At 41.9% G+C, this 13,521-nt stretch overlaps 1 long non-coding RNA gene across 2 annotated transcripts in view; it reads left to right on the top strand.

Moving 5' to 3' along the window:
• The window catches only part of LOC142827772 (uncharacterized), a 29,016-nt gene extending 18,442 nt beyond the window's left edge, over positions 1–10,574 (top strand). For both annotated transcript variants that reach the window (XR_012902522.1, XR_012902521.1), the window contains exons 4-7: positions 1,727–1,798; positions 2,753–2,924; positions 4,550–4,658; positions 10,423–10,574. This is a non-coding gene — a long non-coding RNA (uncharacterized LOC142827772). The remainder of the gene's footprint in view (positions 1–1,726; positions 1,799–2,752; positions 2,925–4,549; positions 4,659–10,422) is intronic.
• The last annotated feature ends 2,947 nt before the right edge of the window (positions 10,575–13,521 follow it).

Raw genomic sequence — 13,521 nt, 5'->3', positions numbered from 1 at the left:
CACCGAGAGCTGCCCACCTCCTCATACTGCCTTGCCTAGTACAGTAGTCTGGGAGCTGACCTTGTCGGTAAAGACAGAGGAAAAAAAGCATTGAGTACTTCAGCTTTTCCAACATCAACTGTCACTAGGGCTGTGTCTAGACAGCAGGCTTCTTTTGGAAGGACCTTTTTCGGAAGAGATCGTCTAAAAAAACTTCTTCCGAAAGGAAGCATCTACATGCAAAAGCACATTGAAAAAGCGATCTGCTTTTTTGAAAGATAGCATACTAAATGGACGCTATCTCACATGTAAGCTGTGATTCTTATGGATGGAGTGGCTACCAGGGAACCTGCGCATTTTCTTCTTTCCTCTTCCTTTGAAAGAACTCCCTCTTCCCCAGCCACACATGCTTTTTTCAAAAGAGCTCTTTTGGAAAAAGGCTTCTTCCTTGTAGAAAGAGGATTACGAGTACCGGAAAATCCCCTCTATTATTTTGATTTACTTTCAGAAGAACGTGATTGCAGTGTGGACATAACTCAGGTTTTGTTGGAAAAATGGCCGTTCTTCTGACAAAACTCTGTAGTGTAGACATACCCTATGTTACCTCCCTCATCCAGTAAGAGCCCCACACCCTTTCTGACCACCCTCTTATTGCTAACATGCCTGTAGAAACCTTTCTTGTTACCCTTTACATTTCTTGCTAGCTGCAATTCCAGTTGTGCTTTTGCCTTCCTGATTACTCCCCTTCATTCTAGAGCAATATATTTATACTCCTCCCTAGTCATCTGTCCAAGTTTCCATTTCTTATAAGCTTTCTTTTTTTATTTAGCTCACCAACGATTTCCCTGGTAAGCCAATCTGGTTGCCTACCATATTTGTTTGTCTTACTGCACATCAGGATGTTTTTTTCCTGTGCCTTTAATAAGGCTTCTTTAAAATACTGCCTTCTCTTCTGGACTCCTTTCCCCTTCATGTTAGCATCCCAGGGGATCCTGCCCATCAGTCCTCTGAGGGAGTCAAAGTCTGCTGTTCTGAAGTCCAGGATATGTATTTTGCTGCTCTCCTTTCTTCCTTTGGTCAGGATCCTGAAATGTATCATCTCATGATCACTGCTTCCCAGGTTGTCACCCACCTCTACTTCCCCTACTAGTTCTTCCCTGTTTGTGAGCAGCAGGTCAAACTGTGCATGGCCCCTGGTCATTTCCTTCAGCACTTGTATCAGGAAGTTATCCCCAACATTTCCAAAAACTTCATGGATTGTCTGTGTATTGCTGTATTGGTCTCCCAACAGATGTCAGGGTGATTACAGTCTCCCCATGAGAATCTTGCCTTATCATTCATAGTTGGCTTTAATTAAAAAAAATGTTCAAGGAAGGAGTTGCTACCAATTGTTTTGGTCCATGTCCTCCTTTAATATCAGAGTGATGTGGTCTTCTGGATTTCCTATAGACAAAAAGAATTTGCACCTCTCATGCAGGGAGACAGATGGGAAACACTAAATGTGATGATTCTGGGATTCCTAAAGCCCTTTTGGAGGGAAAGAAAATAAAATGTTTTAAAAAAAGTAACTTTACCCTGGACAGGGACCTAACTTTCTTTGAAGGAAATTGCAGAAGAAGAAAAATGCAATATAATTGAGAGTTCTCATCTCTATTAATTGTTTCCATCTAGGGGATTAAGTTGTTAAGGCAGAATGTGAATCATATATTTCAGCCTCTGCATAAATTTAAGTGTTCTTTTGTTTAAGTGGCAGAAGAGGTTCATTTTATTGCAAGAACAAGTGGAATTGTAGCCATCCCTGAACACACAGACCTGACAAGTAAGTTTCTCTTGGCATAAGATGTATCACACAGATGTTTCTATGCTCGGATGGTGGCATGGGTGCCAAGGATAAACTGTTCAGACGGGTAAATCAAATACCAGGTCAGACTTGATTAGGCCACAGAAAGAGGGTGGTTTCTATGGTGATGAACAGCAGCAGTTGTGGGAAGTACGGTGTGTAGGTGGCAGTGAAAGCTAGTTTAGCTCCATGCAAAAGTAGTTAGGCGCTTTGATGATTTTTTAGTCTGCTCACCAAAGCATCTCATAAGAAATATAAGACAGAGATGGAAGAATCATTGGATAAGAATTATTCTTTCAGTGAGATAGGGAATAGATAATAAATGAGATAATGTCAAATGTGATGTATTTTAGTGATTAGAAAGGTAGTTTAATCCTTTTCTGTGCTGAACACCAGAAATAAAATCAGATAGATTTATCCCATAAGTTGATAAAGGTCAGGAAGTTCATGTCAAAGGCATATTCTCTTCTCTTGATTTAGACACTTTGAAAACAAAGCAAATTGGTTTTGGTGAGTTAAAATGCACTCTGATATCGTTTTAATGTCAATCCACTTACTGCTTTCCCTCGCCCCCCAAAAGACCCTAATTCAGCAAAGCACTTAAGTAGATATTTAATTTAGCCTTTCACCTTCCTAGGCCCTCATCTAGAGAAGCAAGACTCCAGTAGCCATGTTTAAAGTACACACATATATAAAATAATGTAAACATTTGGAGGTACCTGGTTTGACTAAATATTCCAAAGCCTTTCTACCTACTGCAGGACTTCTGTGGGGAAGGGTATTAAAAATTCTGTTGAAATCATCTACCTGAGGCTGGACCTACCCCTTTAGTCGAAAGATAAAGGGATATGGAAGAAGGAAAACAACGGACTCTTCCCCATACACCCACATGTCAAGCCAGCCTGTTCTGTCTGTGCTCCTCCCTCCACTCAGATCTGAGCCCATAGAGAAATGCTGTGCTAGGCTGGGTGGTGATGAGGAATGGAATGGTGCAGTAGAGGCAGCTGAGCCCCACTTTCACACAGAAGAGAGCAGAACCTCGTGTTGATGGCTGCCCATGCACAGAATGGCACTTCAGAGACCATCTCATCTTACAGTACAAGCAGTAAGTACCATCATTCCCAGTTCACAAAGAGGGGAAACTGAGGCAACGAGGTGCTGTGATTTGTCCATGGCCACAGCCTAGCAAGTCACTCAGCAAAGCAGGATTAGAACTCAGGAGTTCCTCCCTTCCAGCGCCACGCATGGGGACTATATAGGAGGTGCAGTTAGCCTCCCCTTCCGAGTTTGAACCCCTGCATTTCATACTTGAGGTTTGCTTAAAGCAGCATACTCTGGTTCCCTGCTTGCAGCTTTGCCTTTGGAGCAGTAAGTTTGTTATAAAAAGAGGGAGGCAGGGGATTAAAAAGAGTAACAAACTGGGATTGTTAGATCATCATGAAAACATTGCCAGGTACTTAAAAGCTGGGGTGAGAGGGAAGAAGTAGCAATGAGTGTTGTGCTGCTGGGATTTGAATTTGGAAAAGCACTGTTCAACTTTTAAATGTTCTTGAAAAGGGGATAAATAGCAAGATGGCAAAATTTGCAGGTACTACACAGTTACTCAAAGAACTAAGTCCAAAGCTGACTGCAAAGATACCATCTACATGTTTTGTTAGTCTTTAAGGTGCTACTGGACTATTTGTTATTTTTTAAGTTTTTCCTGAAAAGAGTTACATAGGGTACATCTATACTGCACTCTTATTTCGAAATAAGTTATTCCAGAATAATTGTTCTGAAATAGCTTATTTCGAAATAGCACATCTACATTGCAGGGAAGCCTCAAAATGAGCCCGAGGCAGGCTTCCCTAATGTAGACGTGCTATCTTGATTTAGGGCCCCAGGAGGAATAACTGGTGAGGAGCTATTTCGAAATAGCAGAAGTGGAGCAGCTACACACTCCTTATTTTGAAATAGTTATTTCTGAACAGGCATTATTCTTTGTAGAATGAGGTTTACAGAAGTCGGAATAAGCCGGCTGTTATTTCGAAATTATTTCGAAATAAAGGAATTGCTGTGTAGATGTTCACATAGTTATTTCAGAATAACGGCCATTATTCCAAAATAACTTTGCTGTGTAGACACACCCAAAGGGATCTCGCAAAACAATGGCAGATAGGATTCAGTGTTGAGAAATGCAAAGTAATGCCCATAGAAAAATAGAATCCTAACTATACATTAAAAAATGATGGGGTCTAAAATAGATGTTCCCACTCAAGAAAGAGATATTGGAATCATTGTGGATAGTTCCCTGAAAACATCAGTTCAATGTGCAGTGGCAGTCTAAAAACTAAAAAGCTAACAGAAGATTGGGAATCATTAGGGAAGGAATAGATAAGACAGAAAATAACAGGTTGCTTTTATATAAAGTCATGGTATGGCCACATCTTGAATACTGTCACCCCATCTAAAAAAAGAAATACTGGATTTGAAAAAGGTACAGAAAGGTCAATTGAAATTATTAGAGGTAAGGATCCGCTTCCATATGAGGAATGATTAACAAGACTGGGACTTTTCATTTTTTTGAGAAAAAAATTACCAAAGGATGGAGGAATATATTAGAGGTATAGAAAATCATGAATGGTCTGGAAAAATAGAATAAGGAAATGTTATTTACTCCTTCACTAACATAACACAAGATTTAAATTAAATTTATAGACAGCAGATTTAAACCAAATTATTTCTTCACAGTCAATCTGTGGAACTCTTTGCCAGGAGATGATGGAAAGGCCCAAACTGTAACAGCAGTTGGAGGTGTGCCACAGAGAACAAGAGTTCAAAAAGGCTGCCCTTAAAGGAGGCAAGTGACTTTTTTTTTTGCTCAACAAAAATCCTTGGTGTTCCTCATAAAAAAATATTGTTTGGTGTTCCTCCGTCTTAAAAAGTTTAAGAAACACTGTGTAACAGGGTTCCGATAAGAACAAAATAAGTTCAAGAAGAGTAGGTCCCTCAATGGCTACTAGCTAGAATGCGCAAGAGCAGTGTCCCTAATGTCTGTTTGTCAGAAGCTAGGACTGGGTGATAGGGGCTGGATCATTTGATGAATGCCTCTTCTATTGATGCCTTCTAAAGCACCCAGCATTGGCCACTGTGGGAAGACAGGATATTGGTCTGACCCAGTGTGGCCATTCTGATCTTCTATAAAGCCCCAAAGTATTTGCCCCCTGCTGAAACCCACTAAAACCCACTCCTTTTCCAGAGCTGAGATAGAGCCCTTGACAGTCTCTCTCTCTCTGCAGTTAGCAAGAAAGTAAAACTATATATTCAAATGTTAAGGCTAACCAGTGTCCCTTAAGTGCCTTGCCATAAGATGTCAGAACATGTTAATATTAGAGCTGAGTAGGTTTAATATTTATTTATTTTTTCTTTCTTTTATATAGGAATTAGATACAGGGCTCCTGTCAACTAATTGCTAAGTTATCTGCCCCCCCCCCCCCACAACTCCCCGAAAACAACAAACCTAGAATTTTCCAGTGTCTTAGTAGCCCTAGAAAGAATTGTGTGTGTGTGGCAGGGGAGGGTGAATGGAATTGTTTGTCCCCCCCAGTTTGTTACTTGGCTTATACTAAGCATACTCAGTAACACTGCTAAAACCACTGTCCGCATCTGCCCATGCTATGTTCTCACTCTCTTCCTGCCCCCTTCAGGGCATGCACAGCTTGCCCCACCCTAAATCTGAAATGGTGCCCCGATGCTATGGTCAAATGTTTGCATTGTTGTTGTGATTTGGGGGCACAGGCTTGCTCCCTGCCCGGAAGGGAATGGGTGCAGAATGCTCTGTGTCAAACCAGAACAGCAGTTAGGCTTAATTTGCTACGTGCAGAAATGAATGGCAGAAGCTGGGGCTGAAATGTGGGGCCCAGAACTGGACACAATGCTCCAGTTGGGGCCTAATCAGTGCAGAGTAGAGCAGAAGAATGACTTCTTGTGTCCACGAGGAGTAACGGTAGTTCGAACTAGGAAGCCTAGTTCGAACTACCTAGTTCGTGCCGCGTGTAGCCGCGCAGCACGGGGTTCGAACGAGCGGGGATTTAAAAATGGCGGCGCCCCGATTATGCAAATGAATCCTGGGAAATTCAAATCCCGGGCTTCATTTGCAATTGCGGTATGCCTACATTACCCCGCTAGTTCGAACTAGCGGGGTAGTGTAGACATACCCCCAGTGAGGAGGGCTTTAAACTAGGTTCAATGGGGACAGGTGAGCAAAGCCCACGGGTAAGTGGAGAACATGGAGACCTGGGAGATGGGTTGGAAATGAGAGGGAGCGTGGGCTATAATGGCAGAGAGAGAGGAGGGTTAGGGCAAAACTGGGAGGCAAGGTCAAATCAGTATCTTGGATGCCTATATACAAATGCGAGAAGTATGGGTAATAAGCAGGAAGAACTGGAAGTGCTAATAAATAAGTACAATGATGACACTGTTGGCATCACAGAAACTTGGTGGGATAATACACATGATTGGAATGTTTATATGGAAGGGTACAGCTGCTGAAGAAGGATTGACAGGGAAAAAAGGGAGTAGGTGTTGCCTTATATATTAAAAATGAACACACTTGGAGTGAGGTAGAGATGGACATAGGAGACAGAAGTGTTGAGAGTCTCTGGGTTAAGCTAAAAGGGGTTAAAAACAAGGGTGATGTCATGCTAGGAGTCTACTACAGGCCATCTACCCAGGGGGAAGAAGTGGCTGAGGCTTTTTTTAAACAACTAACAATGTCATCCAAAGCCCAAGATTTGGTGGTGATGGGGGACTTCAACTATCCAGATATATGTTGAGAAAATAACACAGTGGGGCACAGACTATCCAATAAGTTCTTAGACTGCATTGGAGACAACTTTTTATTTCAGAGGGTTGAAAAAGCTACCGGGGGGAAGCTATTCTAGATTTGATCCTAACAAATAGGGAGGAACTGGTTGAGAATTTGAAAGTGGAAGGCAGCTTGGGTGAAAGAGTTCACAATTCTAAGGAAGGGTAGAAGGGAGAACTGCAAAATAGAGACAATAGATTTCAGGAAAGAGGATTTTGGTAAGCGCAGAGAGCTGATAGGTAAGGTCCCATGGGAATCAAGACTGAGGGGAAAAACAACTGAGGAGAGTTGGCAGTTTTTCAAAGGGACATTATTAAGGGCCCAAAAGGAAGTTATTCTGCTGCGTCTGAAAGATAGAAAATATGGCAAAAGACTGCCTTGGCTTAACCATGAGATCTTGCATGATCTAAAAATAAAAAAGGAGTCATATAAAAAATGGAAACTAGGCCAAATTACAAAGGATGAATATAGGCAAACAACACAGGAATGCAGGGGCAAGATTAGAAAGGCAAAGGCACAAAATGAACTCAAACTAGTTACGGGAATGAAGGGAAACAAGAAGACTATTTATAAATACATTAGAAGCAAGAGGAAGACCAAGGACAGGGTAGGCCCACTGGTCAGTGAGGAGGGAGTAACAGTAACAGGAAACTTGGAAATGGCAGAGATGCTTAATGACTTCTTTGTTTCGGTCTTCACCGAGAAGTCTGAAGGAATGACTAACATAGTGAATGCTAGTGGGAAGGGGGTAGGTTTAGAAGATAAAAAAAAAAGAACAAGTTAAAAATCACCTAGAAAAGTTAGATGCCTGCAAGTCACCAGGGCCTGATGAAATGCATCCTAGAATACTCAAGGAGCTGATAGAGGAGGTATCTGAGCCTCTAGCTATCATCTTTGGAAAATCATGGAAGACAGGAGAGATTCCAGGGGACTGGAAAAGGGCAAATATAGTGCCCATTTATAAAAAGGGAAATAAGAACAACCCAGGAAACTACAGACCAGTTAGTTTAACTTCTGTGCCAGAGAAGATAATGGAGCAAGTAATTAAGAAAATCATCTGTAAACCCCTGGAGGGTGGCAAGACGATAGGGAACAGCCAGCATGGATTTGTAAAGAATAAATCATGTCAAACCAATCTGATAGCTTTCTTTGATAGGATAATGAGTCTTGTGGATAAGGGAGAAGCGGTGGATGTGGTATACCTAGACTTTAGTAAAGTGTTTGATACGGTCTCGCATGATATTCTTATCAATAAACTAGGCAAATACAACTTAGATAGGGCTACTATAAGGTGGGTGCATAACTGGTTGGATAACTGTACTCAGAGAGTAGTTATTAATGGTTCTCAATCCTGCTGGAAAGGTATAACAAGTGGGGTTCCGCAGGGGTCTGTTTTGGGACCGGCTCTGTTCAATATCTTCATCAACGATTTAGATATTGGCATAGAAAGTACGCTTATTATGTTTGCAGATGATACCAAACTGGGAGGGGTTGTGACTGCTCTGGAGGATAGGGTCATAATTCAAAATGATCTGGACAAATTGGAGAAATGGTCTGAGGTAAACAGGATGAAGTTTAATAAAGACAAATGCCAAGTGCTCCACTTCGGAAGGAAAAATCAGTTTCACACATACAGAATGGGAAGCAACTGTCTAGGAAGGAGTATGGCAGAAAAGGATCTAGGGATTATAGTGGACCACAAGCTGAATATGAGTCAGCAGTGTGATGCTGTGGCAAAAAAAGCAAACATGATTCTGGGGTGCATTAACAGATGTGTTGTGAGCAAGACACTAGGGGTGTGTCTAGACTACATGCCTCCGTCGACGGAGGCATGTAGATTAGCCAGATCGGCAGAGGGAAATGAAGCTGCGATTAAAATAATCGCGGCTTCATTTAAATTTAAATGGCTGCCCCGCTGTGCCGATCAGCTGTTTGTCGGCAGATCAGGGCAATCTGGACGCGCCGCGCCGACAAAGAAGCCTTTCTTGATCGGCACAGGTATGCCTCGTGAAACCAGGTTTACCTGTGCCGATCAAAGAAAGGCTTCTTTGTCGGCGCGTCGCGTCCAGACTGCCCCGATTGCCGACAAACAGCTGATCGGCAGAGCGGGGCAGCCATTTAAATTTAAATGAAGCCGCGATTATTTTAATCGCGGCTTCATTTCCCTCTGCCGATCTGGCTAATCTACATGCCTCCGTCGATGGAGGCATGTAGTTTAGACGTACCCTAGAAGTCATTCTTCCTCTTTACTCTGCGCTGGTTAGGCCTCAATTGGAGTATTGTGTCCAATTCTGGGCACTTCATTTCAAGAAAGATGTGGAGAAATTGGAGAGGGTCCAGAAAAGAGCAACAAGAATGATTAAAGGTCTAGAGAACATGACCTATGAAGGAAGGCTGAAAGAATTGGGTTTGTTTAGTTTAGAAAAGAGAAGACTGAGGGGGGACATGATAGCCGTTTTCAGGTATCTAAAAGTGTGTCATAAGGAGGAGGGAGAAAACTTGTCCATCTTGGCCTCTGAGGATAGAACAAGAAGCAATGGGCTTAAACTGCAGCAAGGGAGGTTTAGGTTGGACATTAGGAAAAAGTTCCTAACTGTCAGGGTAGTTAAACTCTGGAATAAATTGCCTAGGGAGGTTGTGGAATCTCCATCTCTGGAGATATTTAAGAGTAGGTTAGATAAATATCAAGTAGGGATGGTCTAGACAGTATTTGGTCCTGCCATGAGGGCAGGGGACTGGACTCGATGACCTCTCGAGGTCCCTTCCAGTCCTAGTATTCTATGATTCTATGACCTGAACCTGACACTTCCCCTCAAACCTGTGTCAAGTGCTTCTACCCTGGCCTGGTCTTTGGGGCTTAACATGGTGGGGTCTTCCTGGCACCCACACACCATCTCCACAATCCACCTCTGTCTCCTGCCTGTGGGGTTCCCTGAGGCAGCTAAATGCTCCTCTGTTGCCACCCCCACTGCCTTGCTGCATGGCAGAGTAAGAGGCACTGCAACATGTTGGTACACTCACTTCCCAGCACACACACTTCAGTGAGGTGGCAGTGGCCAGCAGGAAGGGACACACAACTGCTATTGTGCCAGTCCCTTAGGCAGGAGGAGGTGATTGACTCTTATCTGACCTGAATCCAAGTCAGCTGGGTTGTTCTCAGCCCTCACTCAATGCTTGAAGCTGGTTTGGTTGTGTTCAGGTTGAGTTGCAAGACTCTAGTGACCACCCTCAACTTACATTGACTTGTTCTGCATCTCGTTGAAGTGAGCATAAGGGGAAGAATGTCACATGCAACTGAAACTGTAGGTAGAATTCTAGGGAGGCTGAATGGAAGTGCCAGAGCATGACAGTTGACTTAATACATATCTACTCTTGTGGGAAGTGCCACAAGATCATTAAGTGGCAAGTGCTTTCATTCTTCTTCTTCTCATCCAAAGAAAGATATCTCCAAGAGCATATGCTCACGACCACCATGCTGGGGTAGAGATAATGGCAACTTTTACAAATGAGTTGTACTGAGGTTAGTGAATAACTTCTTTCATAAATGGAAATTACAGTAACTTTATTCCTGCAGTTCTCATGGGGATGTGAATTACTAACTGACTTTGAGAAACAGTGCCACCAGTTGACGCCCTGATTTAGAATATTATAAGTACATGCCTAAGGACGTCCAATGGAAATGAATGGAACTACTTCTATTACTAGATATGTAAGTTACTTGTTGAATCAGGACTTGAATGATCATCTCTTTTTGCAGCCTGTAGATGTTCCTTGAAGAAGTTCCAGCCAACGATTGATGTGACTCAACTCTACATATCCTCTTGAGTTTCACAAGCTAAGAAGATAAAGTGACCTAACTGTCATGGTTCACAGAAAGCTCCTTGTCTTATTAAAAATGACTTTATGAGATGTACAGTGTTTCCCAGTAGCTTCTGTTTGTTTTGTATATTTCCTCTGTGTGTATGGTGTGTGTGTGTATATATATATATATATATCCAGCAAACTACCAGTGATGTAGGTAGTTGCCACAGGCTTTGCAGCATACTTGCACACTCTCTACATATATAATATGAGAGAGAGAGACAGATTGCACGCAGAAGTATACTGCAGAACCTATAGCAACTGCCTACATCACTGGTAGTTTGCTGGATTCAAATGTATATCTTATTGTATAAGACATTAGATATTCTAATGGAGAAAGTTTTCTGGAGATATTAATATTAATATCACTGTCAGGATAGCATCTAATCCAACAAGTGCAGTCTACTTTGAATTATTATTCATGGACATAAAATATATATTTTTAAAAGTAATATTGTCAATTAATGCTAGTAAAATTTAATTTGTAATTTAAATGTAAATCAGAATTGATTCAGAATATAATTAAGCTTCAAATTAATAGGTAATATCTAGTAACTAGACAAAATTTTGTCTTTTGCCTAAGATTAAAGGATATACTAATCACTTCAAATGCACCCATGTATATCAGTTGTAGGAATGTGCTATAAAAATGTAAATAGCTCTCTAAAATTAGATTGCACACTGCAGTATTTTGAATCAACATGTTTCTGTGAAATTGAACAATTATTGTTCTGTCAGAGTTAAATGGGATTCTATCTCAGTTTATGCAGAATTCAAGGGCTGCAAATAAGCTAAGGGAATGTCAGAAAGAATCAAAATTAAGATCACTATCGAAGCATTGTACAGACAGGTCTTCCCTGTGATCTTTGCTAATAAGAGAAACATATTAAAATTTTCCAGAATGTAAAGACTATGGACTGCATCTTGGGCTTCATGGATTAAAGATCTAGGCCCAGACCTGTTCTTCAGTGAGAAGCTATAATCAGAGGCATTTTGGAAGGAAAAAAATATTCGTCCACTATTATGGGTGAGATATTAAAAAGACAGAAAGGAAGACTTGCAGATATATTACTAAAATATAGGATCTGTTCCTTCTGCATATGTAGGTCAAACATCCTTACCCCACACATAGAGGTACCTGGATGACAAGAGGTCTGAAGTTGCTTCTACATACAAAAATACAAGATGTCAAAATGAGCTCTGTCGGCCACACATACTCAGCAGCAATTGCCTTTTTAAAGTGGAAAACTTATAAAGAATCCCTCTCACATATGCCATAACATGTGTGGTCATTGCTAATCACCATCTACAAAGGAAGTACTGAGACATAGGCCAAAATTTGGCCTTAAGATATATGGGCCCAACACTCATTGATAGGCCAAATGGAACATTATTACTGAAGCTGAAATTAAGATTTTAGTAGTAGTTCCACAGGTTCTTCAATGCATAAAGACACAAACATCAGGGAAGTAGCAGGGGCCTGATATTGTGACATGGCAACTGTTAATCATTCTAATCAAAGTGAGGTTTTCTAGTCCCTTAGACATGCTCAGCAACATTCAGGAGAGGATCACTGATGTTTTCTCAATCCTAACGAAGGGCTGGATTTCAATGAGAAAATGGCTCTTGTACAGACTGCAGAGTGAGGACTGTATCCCTACACAATAGTCAGAGGTAAACTGAAGTGCTGAACTTTGTAATGTATAGCAGAGAAAGAGAAAAATCAGGTACAGGCAAGAGAGAGAAAGATACGTTTCAAATGACTTTTAAACAGAACTGGAGACTTGATAATGTGGCTTCTCCCTTAACTGGGAATTCCCATGTGTGTATTCCTTTGTATAGTTGTTTCTAGTTAAAAGGGCCCTTTCAGTTTAACCTCTTGTGGTTATCGATTTTAATAAATCACGGAGGGTGTGTCTATACTACAGAGAAAATAGAAGCTGCAGTTGTTGCTTTTCCAGGGTTCGAATGAGTGGGTCTAGTGAAGACATGCTAATTTGAAGTGAGATGGGTGCTCCGGTGGATGCTGAGAGTCCTGCTTCCACAAGGAGTAAGGGAAGTCGAAGGGAGAATGTTCTCCCTTCAACTTCCTGCAGTGTGGATGGTGCCAAAATTCGAGTTAAGGTACTTTGACTTTAGCCACACAATTAATGTAGCTGAAGTTGAGTATCTTAATTCGACCTTATCCTGTAGTGTAGAAGTAACCTGAGACCTTGACTGAGAGCTTGTCTACACCAGGATGGTTCACCTGATTACATTCCACGTGAACTTAAATGGATTTAAACTGGTGCAAACGGCTGTGTAGGCTCTTATTTCAGTTGAAAAGCAGTTTATTTAGGTGTAATTTATGTTGCTAATTTAGGCAGGGGTGTAAGATGAACTGAACAGACTCCTCCCCCGTTCTTTAACCAAAACAAAAGTGTCCAAACAACTTTTGGTGCTATAACTTTCTTTTTCAGACCTGCGTGACCGGAGCCAGAGCTCCCTACCTGCCTCTGGGGCCAAAGCTGCACGGCTGCTGCCAATCTCCTGCTACTGCCCAGCTGTTGGGGCCAGATTTTCCTGGTGTGCCATCCCCACCTCATAGGGCTCCTGGCTGAATTGCTGATCTGCCCTTGCTGGACCACAGATGTTGCCAGAGCAGAAAGTCCCAGATAAGGGGGGTACAACTTGTAATTGGCCTTTCCCCCTCAGTATGACTTAGCCTGGAGAAAAGGGAGGAGCAATAGGTTTCAAGAACAAATGTTTCCACTTGTAGGAAGCACTTTCTACTAGAGCAGAGAACTTTAGACACAACTGCCATATCACATGGCTTATCAGTGGAGTAAGTTGAGGTTATGTCAGAGTGTGCCTTGGTGCGCAGCTCCAGCAAGAGCTGGCTGAGCTGCGGCAAAAGCCATCAGGGAGCTATTGAAAGGGCTGGCAGGGACCTGGGTTGCAATGGGACAGTACCTGTAAGAAATTTTAATTTACTTTCACTGCTGGGTTATGTTCT

The sequence above is a fragment of the Pelodiscus sinensis genome, chromosome 3 (genome assembly GCF_049634645.1).
Source record: "Pelodiscus sinensis isolate JC-2024 chromosome 3, ASM4963464v1, whole genome shotgun sequence".
NCBI lineage: Eukaryota > Metazoa > Chordata > Testudines > Trionychidae > Pelodiscus > Pelodiscus sinensis.
This window is presented reverse-complemented; position numbering and strand designations above follow the sequence as displayed.